Source organism: Chiloscyllium plagiosum, unplaced genomic scaffold (assembly GCF_037043375.1).
Source record: "Chiloscyllium plagiosum isolate Xiang-an unplaced genomic scaffold, Cpla_swu_hap1 HiC_scaffold_8, whole genome shotgun sequence".
NCBI classification, from domain to species: Eukaryota; Metazoa; Chordata; class Chondrichthyes; order Orectolobiformes; family Hemiscylliidae; genus Chiloscyllium; species Chiloscyllium plagiosum.
Window position 1 is genome coordinate 98,067,478 of NW_028270146.1, and position 18,928 is coordinate 98,086,405.

The 18,928-nt window shown below is 44.7% G+C and overlaps 1 pseudogene; it reads left to right on the forward strand.

The window, feature by feature from the left end:
- Window positions 1-11,551: 11,551 nt before the first annotated feature.
- Window positions 11,552-13,469, forward strand: LOC148149473 (uncharacterized; annotated as a pseudogene).
- The last annotated feature ends 5,459 nt before the right edge of the window (window positions 13,470-18,928 follow it).

An 18,928-nucleotide genomic window follows, 5' to 3' on the forward strand; every position in this document is an offset into this window, starting at 1 on the left:
ATTTACAAGTTCGCTGATTACATCACCATAGTCGGTCGAATCACAGATGGCGACAAAACAGACTACAGACAGGAGGTGAAAACCTGGAAAAATGTTGCACTGAGAACAACTTAGCTCTCAATGCTGGCAAAACCAAGGAACTCATTATTGACTCTTGGCGGGACATTACTCATGCCCCCCTACACATTAATAGCAGAGACGTGGAATGAGTAGAGAGTGGTCGTCAGCAACAAGCTTCTTGGACTCTTTATTTGGATGCACTAGTTACAAAGGCCCAACGACGTCTCTTCTTCCTCAAGCAGCTGAGAAAATTAGCGTCACAGTGAATACCCTTGCCAACGTTTACAGGTGCACCATCGAGAGCATTCTGTCTGGATGTATCACTACCTGGTATAGCAACTGTACCATTCAAGGCCGGAGACAGTTACAGAGAATGGTGAACTCGGCCTGAACAATCACAAAGGTCCAACCTCCCATCTATAGAATCCATCTCCAAGGCTCGCTGTCAAGGAAAGGCCGCCAGCATTCTCAAAGATCCATCCCACCCTGGCCATGTTTTTCTACAACCTCTACCATTGAGGAGAAGGTACAGAAGCCTGAACACATGCACCAGTCGGTTTTGAAACGGTTTCTACCCTACTGTTGTTAGAATACTGAATGGACTCACAAACTCTTAGCATTCGCCTGTACCTATATTTTGGTTTTTGCCGCTGTTTACCTATTATTGACTTACCTATGCTGTTTACTATGTGATCTGCCTGTATTGCTCACAGGACAAAGCTTTTTAATTGCCTCGTTTCACATGACAATAAATACAATTCCATTCAATTCAATGTTGTAGGTTTAGCATAGATAAGCATATAACGTAGATAAGCTGCAGAGATTGGCTGAGAAGTGAACGAAATTTCATGCAGAAAAGTGAGAGGTGATTAACTTTGGGAGCAGCAACTTGAATAAAGAGTACTGGGCTATTGGTACGATTCCTGATCGTGTAGTTGAGCAGAGAGATCTCGTTGTCTATGTATGTAGATCCCTGAAAATTGCCACCCAGGTTGATCGGGTTGTTAAGCAGGTGGACAGTGTTTTCTCTTTTATTGGTCGAGGGATTGTGTTTCGGAGCCATGAGGTCATGCTGCAGCTGTACAAAACTCTGGTGCGGCCGCACGTGGAGTATTGCATCCAGTTCCGGTCACCACATTATCAGAACGATGTGGAAGCTTTGGAAGGGGTTTAGAGGAGATTTACTAGGATGAAGGAAGGTCTTATGAGGAAAGGCTGAGGGATATGATGCTGATTTCATTAAAGAGAAAAAGTTTGAGAGGTGACTTAATTGAGACATATAAGATAATCAGAGGGTGAAATAGACTGGACAGTGAGAGCTTTTGTCCGAAGATGGTAATGGCTTGCATGAGGGGGTCATAGCTTTAAATTGAGGGCTGATAGATATCGGACAGATGTCAGAGGCAGTTACTTTACTCAGAAAGTAGTAGCGGGTGTGGAACGCACTGCCTGCAATGGTAATAGACTCGTCAAATTTAAGGGTACAGCAGCGCCCCGACTTACGAACTGAATCCGCTCCAGGACCCGGTTCGCAAACCGAAAAGTTCGCAAACTGAATCAATTTTCCCATTGTTCGGATATTTCCGGAGTCTTTTCTCTTTTTTGTCTCTTGGAGGTTGGTGATGCCACAAGAAAATGATCCAGAGAAACTTGTTTTTTTCTTTGTTGTAGAATTTTCCGAAAATGGGACATCCCATTGTCATTTAAAATGTTCACCTTCGTTCGTACCTTGAATTTCGTACGTACGTTGAAGCAAAATTTTACGTACAATCCTGTTTGTAAACCGATTTGTTCGTGAACGGGGTCGTTTGTATGTCGAGGCGCTACTGTATTTAAATGGTCATTGGATAAACATATGGATGAAATTGGAATTGTGTAGGTTAGATGGGCTTCAGATTGGTTCCAGATGTCAGTGCAACATCGAGGGCTGAAGGGCCTGTACTGCCCTGTAATATACAATGTTCTATGTTCTTATTTTTACCCGTCGAGAGTGATTTTTGTGTGGAATGAGCTTCAAGAAGAAGTGGTGGACATGGGTACAGTTACAATAATTGAAAGATATTTGGATAAGTACATGTATAAGAAATGTTTAGAGGGACATCGACCAAGTGAAGGCAGATGGGAGCAGTTTATTATTATGTTAATGTGTGGCATGGACTGGTTGGACATGCCGTATAACTCTATAACTCAGAACTCAATTTCAATGCAACCTGGAGGAATTTCACCTCAACTTCTGCTTCGACACCTTACAGCCAATCCAACTCATTGAGTTCAAACACTTCAGAGAATGACCTCTGACATCCACCTTGCTCACAGCCATCAACCCCATCCCAACTGTGCCTTGTTTGTGCCTTGTTGACTTTGCACTTACTGTGAAAGAATCCCTCAGCAGGGAGACAGTCCCTTTGGCCCAAACTGGACCATGCCGAACAAAATGTCCATCCACACTAACTCTATTTCCCTGCCCTTGACCCATAGCCTTCTAATCCTTTCCTAGTCATGTATTTGTCCAAATGCCTTTTAGATGGTATTAATGTACCTGTCTCAACCAATCCATCTGCATACCACCCTCTGTGTAAAAATGTTGCCCCTCAGGTTCTGTCTTATTCTTTCCCTCTAACCTTAAACTGATGCCCTCGAGTCCTCAATTCCCCAACCCTGATAAAAACACTGAGTGCATTCACCTTATCCATGCCTCTCAAGGTTCTATACACCTCTATAAAGTCCCCCACTCACTCTCCTACACTCTGAAGAAAAGAGTCCCAGCTTGTCTAACCTCTGCTTATAACTCAGACCATTGAGGCCAGGCAACAACCTTGTAAATTTCTTCTGCACTCTTTCCAGTTTAATAACATCCTTCCTATAACAAGGTGACCAAAACTGACAACAATACTCCAAGTGTGGCCTCACCAACATCCTGTATAACTGCAACATAACATGGGCGACACGGTGGCACAGTGGTTAGCACTGTTGTCTCACAGCGCCAGAGATCCAGGTTCAATTCCCGCCTCAGGCAACTGTCTGTGTGGAGTTTGCACATTCTCCCTGTGTCTGTGTGGGTTTCCTCTGGGTGCTCCGGTTTCCTCCCACAGTCCAAAAATGTGCAGGTTAGGTGAGTTGGCCATGCTAAATTGCCCGTAGTGTTAGGTGAAGGGGTAAATGTTGGGGACTGGGTCTGGTTGGGTTGCTCTTTGGAGGGTCGGTGTGGACTTGTTGGGCCAAAGAGCCTGTTTCTACACTGTAAGTAATCTAAACGTCCCAACTTCTATACTCAATGCCCTGACTGATGAAGGCCGGTGTGCCAAAAGCCTCCTTCACGTCCCTGTCTACCTGTGATTCCATTTTCAGAGAACTGTGAACCTGAACTCCAAGATCCCTCTGTTCCTCCACGCTGCTTCAGGCTCCGCTACTAACCATGAAACCCCTACCTTGATTTGACTTCCCAAAATGCACACTTATCTTGACTAAACACCATTTCTCATTTCTCAGCCCACTTCCCCAGCTGGTCAAGGTCCTTCTGCAACCTTCCACACGAACCATTTTTTACTGTTATCAGCAAACTTACTAATGATGCCTGAAATATTCTCGTTCAAGTCATTGATATCGATAAGAAACAGTAATGGGTCCAGCGCCGACCCCTGAGGCACTCCACTAGTCACAGGCCTCCAGTCCAACAAACACCCACTTTCTCCTTTCCATCCCGAATATTTAGACCTCTTTATCATCTCTTTTGTTCCACTGTCGCTATTATCACTCCCTTTGTCTTTTGTTCTTGCCCCCTGTTCCATTCTTTCCTCCTCACCCTCTGTCACAGCATCAAAGATTCATTTATCGGACATGAAAATACTTCTCAAACTGGTTTTCAGAGAAATACTGAGCACAATTATCACCAAGTTAAAAAGGTTATTCTGAAGGATATCCAAAAGTTTGTTTTTTTCCGGAAGGCTTAGGATTGGTGTCATTTAAATGAGGCAAGGATCTGTGTACAAAAGTCCTGCAAGTCCTCACTTTCGCCTTGTTGATTTTAACTTTATTGTGAATCCTCTTGCAAGGATGCCGACCTTGAAGAATTTCTCCTCTGCTCTCTACAATGATTTCAGTGAGTCACTCTCTCTCTCACTGCAACCCCCAGCTCATCTCCTTTGCCCTGAAGCATCCGTTGCTCCCGATGCAGTCTCCTTTACATTGGGGAGACTGGACACCTTCTCGCAGAGTGCTTTAGGGAACATCTCTGGGACACCCGCATCAATCAATCCCACCACCCCGTGTCAGAACATTTCAACTCCCCTCCCACTCTGCAGAGGACATGCAGGTCCTGGGCCTCCTCCAAAGCCACTCCCTTACCGCCCGACGCCTGGAGGAAGAGTGCCTCATCTTCCGCCTTGGAACACTTCAACCGCAGGGCATCAATGTGGACTTTACCAGTTTACTCATTTCCCCACCCCCCACCTTACCCCAGTTCCAACCTACCAGCTCAGCACCATCCTGATGACCTACCCTGCCTGTCAATCTTTCTTCCCACCTAACCGCTCCATCCTCCTCTCCGATCTATCACCTTCATCCCTACCTCCATCCACCTATTGTACTCTTGGCTACCTTCTCCCCAGCCCATCCCCCTCCCATTTATCTCTCCACCCCAGCGGCTCCCTACCTCATTCCTGATGAAGAGCTTTTGCCCAAACATCAATTTTCCTGTTCCTTGGATGCTGCCTGACCTGCTGTGCTTTTCCAGCAACACTCGAATCTAGACTGTGTGTACAAAAGACAGTCAGAGATAATGATCATCCGGAGTGGATGTAGTCATTGCAGGAATCATGACATATTAAACTGCCAAGGAATTTAAACATGGGGATATCATTCGAACTTAATTGATGGGAAGAGGAGAGAACAATGTAAATGATCAGGGGTGGGGAGAATGGTATAAGGGCCCTCTGGCAGGATTGAATATAGGCTGTAGATTTCCAGATCAGCTGAAGTCTGTTGAACATGGAAATCAGCAACCTGCCAGGGAAAGTATGTGAAAATTCCAATCTCCAAGGGAGAAATCTAATAGACTGTTTTATTTTGTTTACAATACACAGGAGTATTATTCCTTTCACTCTTTCCATGTCAAGTACAGCTGGCAACACATTAGAAATTGCTTAAAATTGTCTGAAGATTAATGTTGAACATAAAGGACATAATTGATCATAAAAAATTAAAACCATTGATTAAGTATTGGTTGAAATATGTCTCTCAAAATGTTTCTGTATTAGTATAATATAATGTATTCTGGGGGATTCATGATGGGCAGATTTCTCCAGCTTCCTCATTTTCCCTCCCCCCACCTTATCTCAGTCCCAATCCTCGGACTCAGCACTGCCTTCTTGACCTGCAATCTTCTTCCCGACCTCTCCGCCCCCACCCCCTCTCCGACCTATCACCCTCACCTTAAGCTCCTTTCACCTATCGCATTCCCAACGCTCCTCCCCCAAGTCCCGCCTCCCTACCTTTTATCTTAGCCTGCTTGGCACACCTTCCTCATTCCTGATCATCCTCATTCCTGATCATCCCCCTTCACAAAGGCGTCAAAGCCCTCCGCATCTTCCTTTCCCGCCGACCCAACCAGTACCCTTCCACTGACTGACTGATCTGGTTCTCACTTCGAAAAACTTCTCTATCCAATCCTCCCACTTCCTCCAAACCAAAGGAGTAGCCATGGGCACCCGCATGGGCCCCAGCTATGCTTGCCTCTTCGTCGGATATGTGGAACAGTCCATCTTCCGCAGCTACACCGTCTCAGACTCCTCCCTCCCCTTCCTAGACCTCTCCATTTCTATCTCGGGCAACCAAATCAACACGGACATTTACTATAAACTGACCGATTCCCACAGCTACCTAGATTACACCTCCTTCCACCCTGCCCCCTGTAAAAACGCCATCCCATATTCCCAATTCATTCGCCTCCGCCGCATCTGCTCCCAGGAGGACCAATTCCAATACCAAACAACCCACATGGCCTCCTTCTTCAAAAACCGCAATTTCCCCTCAGACGTGGTTGACGATGCTCTCCACCACATCTCCTCCACTTCCCACTCCTCTGCCCTTGAGCCCCACCCCTCCAATCGCCAGCAGGACAGAACCCCACTGGCCCTCACCTACCTCCCCACCAACCTCCAGATACATTGTATCATCCTTCGTCATTTCCGCCACCTCCAAACAGACCTCTCCATCAAGGATATATTTCCCACCCCTCCCCTATCAGCATTCCGGAAAGACCACTCCCTCCACGACTCCCTCGTCAGGCCCACACCCCCCCACCAATCCAACCTCCACTCCCAGCACCTTCCCCTGCAACCGCAAGAAATGCAAAACTTGCGCCCACACCTCTCCCCTCACTTCCCTCCAAGTTCCAAGGGATCCTTCCCATATCTGTCACAAATTCACCTGCACCTCCACACACATCATTTACTGCATCCGCTGCACCCGATATGGCCTCCTCTACATTGGGGAGACAGGCTGCCTAATTGTGGAACGTTTCAGAGAACAACTCTGGGACACCCGGACCAACCAACCCAACCGCCCCGTGGAGGAACACTTTAACTCCCCCTCCCACTCCGCCAAGGACATGCAGGTCCTTGGCCTCCTCCATCACCAGACCATGGCAACACGATGCCTGGAGGAAGAGCGCCTCATCTTCCGCCTAGGAACCCTCCAACCACAAGGGAAGAATGCAGATTTCTCCAGCTTCCTCATTTCCTTATCTCAGTCCCAACCCTCGGACTCAGCACCACCTTCTTAACCTGCAATCTTCTTCTTGACCTCTCTGCCCCCACCCCCTCTCTGGCCTATCAACCTCACCTTAACCTCCTTCCACCTATCGCATTCCCAATGCCCCTCCCCTAAGTTCCTCCTCCCTACCTTTTATCTTAGCCTGCTTGGCACACCTTCCTCATTCCTGAAGAAGGGCTTATGCCCGAAATGTCAATTCTCCTGCTCCTTGGATGCTGCCTGACCTGCTGCATTTTTCCAGCAACACATTTTTCAAGTCAATTCCAATGTCAGAAGTCAAACAACAGGCTTTTGCCCGAAACGTCGATTTCGAAGCTCCTTGGATGCTGCCTGAACTGCTGTGCTCTTCCAGCACCACTAATCCAGTCTGGTTTCCAGCATCTGCAGTCATTGTTTTTACCTCGTCAGACAACACCAGTTTATAGTCCAATAGGTTTATTTGAAATCCCAAGCTTTCAGAGCGTAGCGTCTTCATCAGGTGAAGCGCTGACTTCACCTGATGATAGGGCTACACTCAGAAAGCTTTTTATTTCAAATAAATCTGTTGGACTATAACCTGGCATCAAGTGAGTTCTGACTTTGGAATTGGGTGATTTTGTCCACCTCAGTCCAATACCGATACATCCACATCAACCCAATTCCAAACAGAGAAACGTGGTCCACCTTTTTCTGGAAAGCTGCCATTTTAGGACAGGTTATGACCAATCATTTTGAGTAAAATCCTCCAAAGGAACTCTCTGTGACTCCATTACGGAGAGGGTTCTCAACCAAAGGGAGGACATGGAAGAAAACCGATAGAAACCAATGGTTTTACTCCTGGGAGTGTGCAGACAACCTGCAAATATCTTAGCCAAAGAACTAGTGAGGAACAGAAACCTCCCATTATTCCAAACTCTGTTACCCTGCTCAGTGCCCCTGAACAGGCAAAGACTAATTCTTCAACTGCAGAAGCCAGCACAGCTACTGAAGCAGCTGACCTCAAGTTTTCATCCCCTTCAGTTCAGAAAGAGACTCTTAAAGGGAGCAGGAGTTCGGCAACAATCTTAAAGACTGATCTTCCTCTCATTTTCAATTGTCACTTTTTTTCCTAAACCTGTACTGTTAATAAGTTTAGAATTTTTACTCTAGTAACCTGCAGCAATGCTGGTGCAATAAACTAATCTTTATTTGGTTTAAGATGAATGTTTTGTTGCGATTTATATATAAATGAAAATACTGGAAACCTGAAAGGGTGCTGAATGAGCAATACACATGCATCATTCATAGGTCACTCTGAGCACTCTGTGTGGGCATGACCCAGTGTCCTATTCAATTATAATTCCTATGGAAATCTTGGTTTGTGATGCAGGAGGCGACAGTTAATTATATTTCATCACATCGTTCCCTCATCAGTTTCCCCATGATTGCACTTGTTTGTTCAGTTGAATGTAATAACATTAATAATTATGTAACTGACATCTCACTCGAGATTTACCTCCTGCACAAATGCAGGGCTCCTCTCAATGTATCAACTGGGAGAAGCTGCTGCCTGCATGCTCTAATCAGGGAGTCCTGGCTGACAAATGTAAAGAGGAGTATGTGGGATTCTGTTCACTCCAGCAGCCGGCTCTGAGCTGGCTGGGTCAGTGTCATGTACTTTGCATGTGTAAAGAAAAGGTGATTTGATGACGGGATCCCAGCCTTTATAAGGTTATTTCAGTGACAACGAGAGAAAAACACGCATTGATAGAGATTCACTCACTCACAACAGTCGTCTTTGAGTTTGGGTAAACATTTCTGCCATTTCGCTAATTGGGAAATTTGACTCATTCAATCCTGCCATCAAAGTTTGGGCCAGGAATATGGAAAGAATGTGTTGATTTATTGAGGCAAATGATATTTGGGCAGACAAAAAGCAATGAATAATTCTCCTGACAGCTTGTGGACCTGGAACTTTGTCATTTGTTAAGAGGCTAGTTTCCCTGAGGCACAAGATTTTAAAACTAGTGATTGGAGTTACTGCCAGTTTGCCGACTTAAGACATTAAAAAGGTCCCAGTCAGCCTGCACTGAGTAAGAGAACTCACAGGCCGGTATCCAGGAGAGAGAAAACACACTGGGAAGTCCACCCAGAGCTGGTTTGGAGCAATTCAATAGCTTAACAACCTCCAAATCAGAACCAATCAAAATGAACATCTGGGTCACTGTAAGTGTAATGTATGTCAGTTGGATAGTAGTCAGAAGAGCAAAGGACAAGGTGTGATGGTATGGGCTGGACAGCTGCTGCTGGGAAGTATTGCACTAACCGAGCTTCGAATGCACAAAGCCAATGGAGAAAGGTTTCAGTTGCTATTAGATGGAGGTGAGAAAAAAGACAAGAGGTTCTCCAGAGCTGAAAGCAAATACCCCAATGGTGGTAATGATAAGGGATTAGTGGCACAACTCAGATAGAGTGGCAGAGTTGGTAACAGGCTACGTGAGTGACCAGGGTGGAGAATGGTGTTTGTGGCAAAAGCTTTGCTCTTCTCAATGTTTATCTGGAGGACATTTTATATCATCCCAGACAAAGACACATTGGCATCATAGGCACAGGCTACCTGTCATTGTATCTGTCTGACTGAGGGAAATTGGGAACATGGGACATAGGAGCAGAGGTAGGCCATTCTGCCCTTTGACTCTGCTCCAACATTCCATAAGATCATGGCCTATCTGGTGATGGTCTTAACCACACTTTCCTGTCTGCCCCTATATCACTTCACTCTCCGTCCATCAATAATCCATCTCCCTCTGTGCTTGAATAAATGCAATGGTGCTGCTTCCACTGCTTTCTAGTGACTTAAGACCCTCTGAGAGAAAATGGTTCTTACTATTTCTGTTTTGGAGGACTACCCATACAGTCATCTTGGGGTTAGACCCTTACATGCCTCTATATGGTCTTCTGCTATTCGGATAGCTTTCTGCATAGCCAAAAGTGTTAATTTTTCCTGGAGTCTGCTCACTAAAGATGGTGTCACACATTAAGTAGGTACCCTCCAGTCCTGTGTGGTAGATGGTACTCTCTCATCATGAATGGGTCAGTCACCTACAGACAGAAGCTGTTGTTACTTGCACAGACCAGGGTATCACAGTCAAACTGCCTCTAGTTGGTCAGAAAACACCACTGAGTCAATGACACCAGGACTGATTTGAAGGTATCATTTCAGTACAGACCCAGAATGTAATTTTGTTCATATTTGTCAATACAAGAGCAAACCATACAGTTTCTTGGTTCCACACATTAAGTCTTAACTATTGGTGTCAGAGGGAACCACTGATTTACACAGATGTTGCCAGGGTTGGAGGGTTTGAGCTAAGGGAGAGGCTGAATATGCTGGGGCTGTTTTCCTTGGAGTATTGGAGGATGAGGGGTGACCATACACAGGTTTTAAAATCATGAGGGGCATGAATAGGGTAAATAGACAAGGTCTTTTCCCAGGGATCGGGGAGTTCAGAACTGGAGGGCAGAGGTTTACGGTGAGAAGAGAAAGATATAAAAGGGATATAAGGGGCTACTTTTTCACGCATAGGGTTGTGCGTATATGGAATGAGCTGCCAGAGAAAGTGGGGAAGGTTGGTTTAATTACAGCATTTAAGTGGCATCTGGATAGGTATATGAGTAGAAAGGGTTCAGAGGGATATGAGTCAAGTGCTAGCAAATGGGACTCGATTAGGTTAGGATACCTGGTCGGCATGGATGAGTTGGACCCAAGTGTTGTATTTCCATGCTGTACATTTCTAGGACCGTATGACTCTGACACAACTGACCTTGACCTTTCCTAGGACCCTCCAAGAGTGGCACAGTAGCTCCGTGGTTAGCATTGCTGCCTCACAGTGCCAGGGACCCTGATTCAATTCCACCCTTGGGTGACTGTTTGTGTGGAGTTTGCACATTCTTCCTGTGTCTGAGTGGGTTTCCTCCAGTTGCTCCAGCTTCCTGCCAAAGATGTGCAGTTTCGGGGGATTGGTCATGCTAAACTGACCATAGTAATCATGGATGGCACACTAGGTGGGTTAGCCATTGGAAAGGTGGGGTTACAAGGATAAGGTAGGGTGTGGGTTTGGGTGAGATGCTCTTCACATCGTCAGTGGGGACTCAATAGGCTGAATGGTTTGTTTCCCTGTTATAGTGATTCTATGACTTGAACTGATGACTGTTCAAAACGATCTCATTTGGACAGTGTTGCGTGAAATTATTGTGAAGAATCTGATAGCTCTTTTTCTTCCCCCTTTCTCTGGGTTGGGTAATTGTCAACTCTCCCCTCTCCTTGTGCAAATTTATGAGGTTCAGTCAATATGCCGACTCAAACATTGGCTCAGGAATGACACAATTATTATTTATTCTGGCAGTTTTATTAAAAGCAATTGATGAAATTCATAATTTTGTTCCCAAAATTTGAAAAAAAATTAATAAGTATTTCAACTTAATTAACTTGGAATGTGCAATCAAACTAAACTTCCCTCGATCTCACAAAGAAAAAACTTGCTCAGAGGAGCATAAACTCCAGACCGCACTTTTCTGTTCTGTGAAGAGAAAGTGAGCTTTCAGATGATTGTCTTCACTTCGTTGTTCAGTTAACTGGAACTGATATGAATGATGATGTAACTGGCACCTCACTGATGCTGTCCCACCTTTATCAATGTGTGACTGTTCTCAATGGATCTGAGAATCAGGTGAAATCTCTGGCATCAACAGAACCCAGAAAATGGATAAACCAACAATACTCCACCAGATCGAAGACATTTACTATCCTGTTCTTGCTATTTTTGGTGTTAATTTTAAGTCAGTTAAACATTCAAAATCAGTAAAGAAATCTTCACATTTAAATTTAACCATATTATTTTGAAATTCATTTCGTTTTTTTAAAAGTTCTGTTTTAAAACTTCAAGTGGTGATCACAGATTTCAAACCCTGCTCCACCAGGACTACATCTTTTCAACTGTTTGGTCCTCCCCAGTTTTAAACCCAATGTTCATCAATCATCAACTCCCTTCCTCCATCGTCTCACCTTTCTGCTTCTGTGAGTCTTCCAATTCAATTATTACAATAAAATCTGAGTTTTTAAAATCTAACCTGCTTCAGTAAGCATTTGTTCCCTGATCTACTCTTCCCCACAACCTTGCACTCTGTTATTTGATCGGAACTGTTTCATGGCTCCATTAAAAAAAAAATGGATTTTCCCAATGCATCTTTGAAACAAAATGATACCACATTGATAGGTGATTCAATTGCCTTGAAATCCTGAATTCTCCATTGTCAGTTTCATATAAAGGGGTCTGTGGAGAACTAGAATATATTTTGTCATGTTTGAATGCATTCCGGATTTAAAAAGATGTTTCTTAACAAGAGTTTGAAGTGAGTCCAGATGGTTTCTTTGAAACTATATCAACAATTTAATGTGGGCTATAATTCACCTGATGAATACAGAAGGTCAAATGAGAAGAGATGGTGTTTACTGCCCTTCATCCCTAGAAACGTAGCTTTGGAAGAGACTATGGGATTCTGTTGATGATTACTAAGCAGGGTTTCTGTTACACTAACTTAGAAAGTCATAAGAAAGAAAACATTTCTAAATATACGATAAGACTACAGGTCCCTCTTTCCTTTTCTCAGTTAAAGTGTCTACATCTTAGAATTTTGGCAATCTTGAAAACACTGACAAGCTGAGTTTTTTTTTTCTTTCTATTTATTCCAGTTAATTTAATGTCTATTCTGATCCTGATGCAAGGGAAGTGTGGACTCTCCAAATGTATCACTCTCCAGCTGGTGGTCATTTGGACTGATGTGATACTGCTTCCAGTTACTCCTTTTCACTTCCCAGGCACTTCACTGGAAACTATGCCTGCTTATTCTCTCTTCCTTTTCCTAGTTTCTATAGCCACAGACATTTCTGTCTAGTTCACTGTCACATCGATTGTTTTGTAATAATTTGTTGCAAGAAGTTCAAAACAAAATATTGCACAGAAAAAACTCCAGCACTAATCATTTTCATAACAGTAAGTGTCCTGTTCTGTTCAGAAAGTAGTCCTTGTTACTTTGCATATGAACCTGAATATGTAATTGACAACGTGCCCTGGGGTGCTAGTCTATCACCGACCTTTTACACTACAGATGCCTGGCTAGTATTTGACTTTAGCTGTAATATTTTAACTCCTTTCCTCCCATTCATTCTGATTTTACTGCTCAATGCTCTGACTGTCAGACACATTTTAGTGACCAGCAGGATCCACATGGAAGCTACTGGATCACAGCAAGAGAGAGAATCACACTGACCCAGAGATGGAGAGCCGCAGGAAATCCATCATTTTACTCCTCACCATCTCAGGCAGTTTTGTACTGTTATGGATGACCAATGTTGTGTATTTCATTTATTGGCGAATTAGCAACACTTATTACTGCACAGGTCCCCATGATCCTGTGTATATCACTGAACAATCAGGCTACATGCTGCAGCTTTTGAGTACCTGCACCAACGCCTGTCTTTAGACAATAGACAATAGACAATGGGTGCAAGAGTAGGCCATTCTGCAGTGACCCAGACGAAATTCAGAGAGCAGCTGAAGAATGCAGTCAAATACCCATTCACTGTAATTGGTAAATTATTGAAATATGGAAACACTTGAGACATACATTTCTTTCTAATGGTGTGAATCTATCTCCTTTTATTCACCATCACACCTTGGTATCCATATGAATTTGCGATGGGACAAAATTGATACAATTTAAAATGTTTCTTTGCAATATTATTTAATCAATGCACAGATCTATTGGTTCCCTGGCCACATGGGTGCTTTTCTGGTGGTGGAAGTGTTGAATAAAATTATTTGCACAATGGTGTCTTCACTGAGTCCCTGCACCTACACACATGCACTGCTGGTGTGGTGGGGAAAAATGAGCACTTGTGCTGTGCAGCAATAGTGCGAGGATCAGAAAAAATATACCTACACAGGGCATTCAAAGAGTCTCCAAAATTTAGGGGCTGCCTCTTAGCTGGCTCACAAAGAAGTAAACACCCAGATCTCTGAATTAAGTTTGACTGATCTCTTGGGTTAAGATCAGCATTGAACAAAACCTGACGATAGATGTCGATAATATCTGTGTCATCATTAAATGTACACAACTGGAAGAAACCCACCACCTCATCAATAATATCCTCAATAAAGTTCACTGAAGAAGAGGAAAACAACAGTAGGCTCCTCTTCCTGGATGTATTCATGGAACCCACACCTAGCGGGGAACTCCAGACCAGTGTGTGCAGGAAGAGCACCCATACTGAGCAGATACTGAATTATAACAGCAACCACCCCAGATGCACAAACAAAGCTGCATGAGGATGCTGTTTAATCTGGCAAGGACACACTGCAGCAATCCAGAACTCCAGAAGGCAGAGCTGGAATACCTATCCAAGGGATTTAAACCAAACTGATATGCCAAGGGCACTATCCTCCAGCACTTGCAGCACAATCCTAAAGAAGAAAATGCTACATGACCAGACATGATAGTGACCATGCCACACATCAAAGACATATCAGAAATGACTGCCCCACTGCTCAGACCCCGTGAAATCTCAGTGTCCCACAATCGAGTAAAAGCCTTTCACCAACTCCTCACAAAGGTTAAAGACCCGACACCCATATCCAACAGGACTAACGTTATCTACAGGATGCCCTGCAAAGACTGTGAAAAACACTACATAAGACAAATTGGAAGAAAACAAACTATACACGTGCACCAACATCAACTCACCACTGCCAGACACAAAAAGTAGTCTCTCATTTCCAAATACACAGACAATGATGGACACAAATTCAACTGGGACAATGCAACTCTCCTCGCACAGGGGTTATAAAGACACGTGAGAGAATTCCTTGAAGCCTCTCAATCCAAACCTGGAGCCTTATCTAATCCATGTATTGAACCCTAACTCTAACCTTAAACCTGACCCCAACCCTACTCCTAGCCCCAACCCGAACCTTCAACCTAACCAAAACCTAACCCTGGCCTTAAACCTAACCCTAACCCTAAACCCAGCCCTAACCTTACCTCAAGCCATGAAACAAACCTAACCCTAACACTAACCATAAACCTAACCCAATACCAAGCCCGAACTCTATCCTTAATGTTACACTAACCCTAACAATAACACTATCCCTAACACAATCCCTAACACTAGCCCTAAGACAAACCTAATCCTAGCCCTAACCAAAACCTAGTCCTAGCCTGAACCCAAATCTAACCCAAGCCCTAGCCCTAATCCTAACCCTAAATCTAGCCCTTACCCTAATCCTAATCCTATCACTAACCTAACACCAGCCCTAATTCTAGTGATTAGCACTGCTTCCTCACAGCACCAAGGTCCCAGGTTCGAATCCAACCTCGGGCAACTGTCTGTGTGGAGTTTGCACCTTCTCCCTGTGTCTGCGTGGGCTTCCTCCGGGTTCTCCGGTTTCCTCCCACAATCCAAAGATGTACAGGTCAGGTGAATAGGCCATGCTAAATTGCTCATAGTGTTAGGTACATCAGTCAGAGGGAAATGGGTCTGGGTGGGTTGCTCCTTGGAGGGTCAGTGTAGACTTGTTGGGATGAAGGGTCTGTTTCCACACTGTAGGGTATCTAATTTAATCTTATCTAACCCTAACTCTAACCCTAATTCTAACCCTAACCATATCCCTTACCCTAAGCCTAAGCTTAGCCCTAATCCTAACCCAGCCCTTTACCTAAACCTAAACCTAGCCCTAAACCAAAATATAACCCTAACCCAAACATTAGCCCTAACTCTAAACCTAGCCCTAGCCCTAACGCAAACCCTACCATGACACTTGCCCGAACACAAACACTGACAGTAAACCTAACCTTAATCCATGCCCTCTTCATAACCCTAGACCTAACCATGACCCTAGCTCTAAACCTAGACCTAACCCTAGGCCAAACCTTACCCGAGCCCTAACCCTACCCCTAATCCTAGCCCTAACCCTGACACTAAACCTGACCCTCGTCATATCCCTAAAGCTAGCATTAATCCTAGAGTTATCTCTTGTCCGAACCCAAGCGCTAACCATAATCCTAGACCTAATCCTAACCTTATGTCTGACCCTAAACCTAACCCTAACCCTAACCCTAACCCAAGCCCTAACCCTAATCCTGACCTTAACCATAACCCTAACCCTAACACTAACCTTAACACTAACCTTAACACTAACCCTCACAATCTCACCATCCTGGGTCCATAATCCTAGGCCTAAACCAATCCCTAACCCTATCAATAATCCTAACCTTAACAATACCCTAACCCGAACATTAACCCTAACCCTAAATCTGACCCTAACCCTCTGCCAAAACCGAAACCGAACATTAGCCTTAAACCTAACTCTACTCCTAACCCTAATGCTAACACTAACCCTTATAACCTCACCTTTCTGGCACTTTCCCCCATCCTCATCGCAGCTCAAATCACCTCATTGATTACCTCCATTGATTGGTGCCCGAATGCTAATGCCAACCACAACCCTAAACCAACCCTAACCCGAATGCTAGCCCTAACTCGTGGCCTAAACAAAACCTTACCCTAAAAAATAACCTTAACCCTAATCTTAACCCTAACCTTTACCCTAAGACTCACCTTCACACAATCCCTAACACAAACCCTAACCATAACCCTAACCCTAACCCTAACCCAATACCGAGCCCTACCCCGTCTTTAACGCTAGCCGAAATGCGAGCACTAGCCCTAACACTAGCACCACCCCTAGCACTAACCTGAAACCTAACCCTAGCCCTAGCACTATCCCAAAACGTAGCCCTAACCCTAACCCAAGCACTAACTCTAACACTAACACTATCCCTAACCTAACCCAAGCCCTAACACTAGCACTAACCCTAATCTTAACCTGAAATTTAACACGAGCCCTAATTCTGAACCTATCCCTAACCCTAACTCTAAACCTAGACCTAACCTGAACCGTAACACTAGTTCTAACTCTAGCCCTAACCCTAATCCTATCGCCAAGACCGAACTCTAACCCTAACCCTAACCCCAACCCTATCCTTGAACTTAAACCTAGACTTAACCTTAACCCTAATCCTAACGCTAACCCTAGCCTTTCTCCTCACCCTAACCTTAACTTTAACCCTAACCCTAATAACCCCACCTTTCTGGTATCTTGCCCCAAGCTCACCTCAGCTCAACTAACCTCGTGGATCAACTCCATTGATTCGTGCGCGAACGCTAACCCTCACAGTAAACATAATGCCAACCACAACCCTAACCTTAAACCTAACTCTAACCCTCTCCATAACCTTGAGCCTAAACTTGACCTAGCCCTAAGCCAAGACCTAACCCTAACCCTAAACCACATATAGCCCTAACCCGAATGCTGATCCAAGCCCTAAGCCAAACCAAGCCCTAAGCCAAACCTAACGCTAGCCATAACACTAACCATATCCCTAACCCGAACCCTAACCCGATACTTCGTCCTAACACTATCACTAGCACTACTCCTAAACCCAAACCATATCCCAAAACTTGGCACAACCATAACCCTAGCCCTAACCCTAACCCTACGCCAAACCCTAACCCTAACCCTATCTCTAAACCTAACCCTAGATCTAACCTGAACCCAACGTAAACCCTAACCTTAACTCTAACCTGAGCACTAACCCTGACTCTAACACAAACCCAACCCTAAAAATATGCCTAAACCTAACTCAAACCCTAAACCTAACTCTAATCCTAGCCGTAATCCCTAACCCTCGCCCAAACCTAAAAACTAACACTAGCCATAAACCTAACCCAAACTCTCAGTTTAACAATAATCCTAACCCTAACTCGAACCCTAAACCTAGCCCTAACCCAAACCCAAACCCAATACCTTTCCCAAACCATATCCTTAATGCTAGCCGAAATGCTAAAGTTAGTCCTAACACGGTCACTAACCCAAGCCTAACCCTAAACCTAACCCTAACCCTAGCCTCATTACTAAACCTAGTCCTATACATAGCAAGAGCCCTAACACTAACGCGAGCCCTAACCAAAGCCCTAACCCTAACCCTAGCCCTAATGCTAACCAGAGCCCTAACCATAACCTAAACCTTAACCACGACCCTAAAACTAACCCTGACCCAAAACCTAGTCCTTAAACTTGATCCTAGCCCTAACCCTAACTCTAACTCTAACCCAAGCCCTAACTCTAACTCTATCCCTAACCATATCCCTAATCCTTAACTTAACTCTAACCTTAGCCCTAACTCATACCCGAGCCATAACCCTAATCCTAACCTTAATCCTAACTCTAACCCTAACTCTAGCCTTATCGCTAAACCTAGCCCTAACACTAACCCTAGACATAACCCTAACCCTAAGCCGAAGCCTAACCATAACTCTATCTCTAAACCTAACCCTAGCCCGAACCCGAACCCTAACGGTGGCACAGGGGCGGCAGGGTGGCACAGTGGTTAGCACTGCTGCCTCACAGCGCCAGAGACCCGGGTTCAATTCCCGCCTCAGGCGACTGACTGTGTGGAGTTTGCACGTTCTCCCCGTGTCTGCGTGGGTTTCCTCCGGGTGCTCCGGTTTCCTCCCACAGTCCAAAGATGTGCAGGTCAGGTGAATTGGCCATGCTAAATTGTCCGTAGTGTTAGGTAAGGGATAAATGTAGAGGTATGGGTGGGTTGCGCTTCGGCGGGGCGTTGTGGACTTGTTGGGCCGAAGGGCCTGTTTCCACACTGTAAGTAATCTAATCTAATCTAACGCAAACCCTAACCCTAACTCTAACCTGAGCAGTAACCCTAAATCTAATCCAAACCCAGCCCCAAAAATAATCCTAACCCGAACCCTAAACCTAACTCCAATCCTAGCCCTAACCCTAACCCTAGCCCAAACCTACAAGCGAACACAAGCCATAACCCTAAACCTAACAATAATCCTAACCATAACTCGAATCCTAGACCTAACCCGAACCACAACCTTAACCCTACCCTTAACTCGAAACGTCACGCTAGCCCTAAGCCTAACTCTTGCCCTAATCCTCGCTCTAACTCTAGCCGTAAGCCTAACCGAAACTCTAACCCGAGACCTAATCCTAAC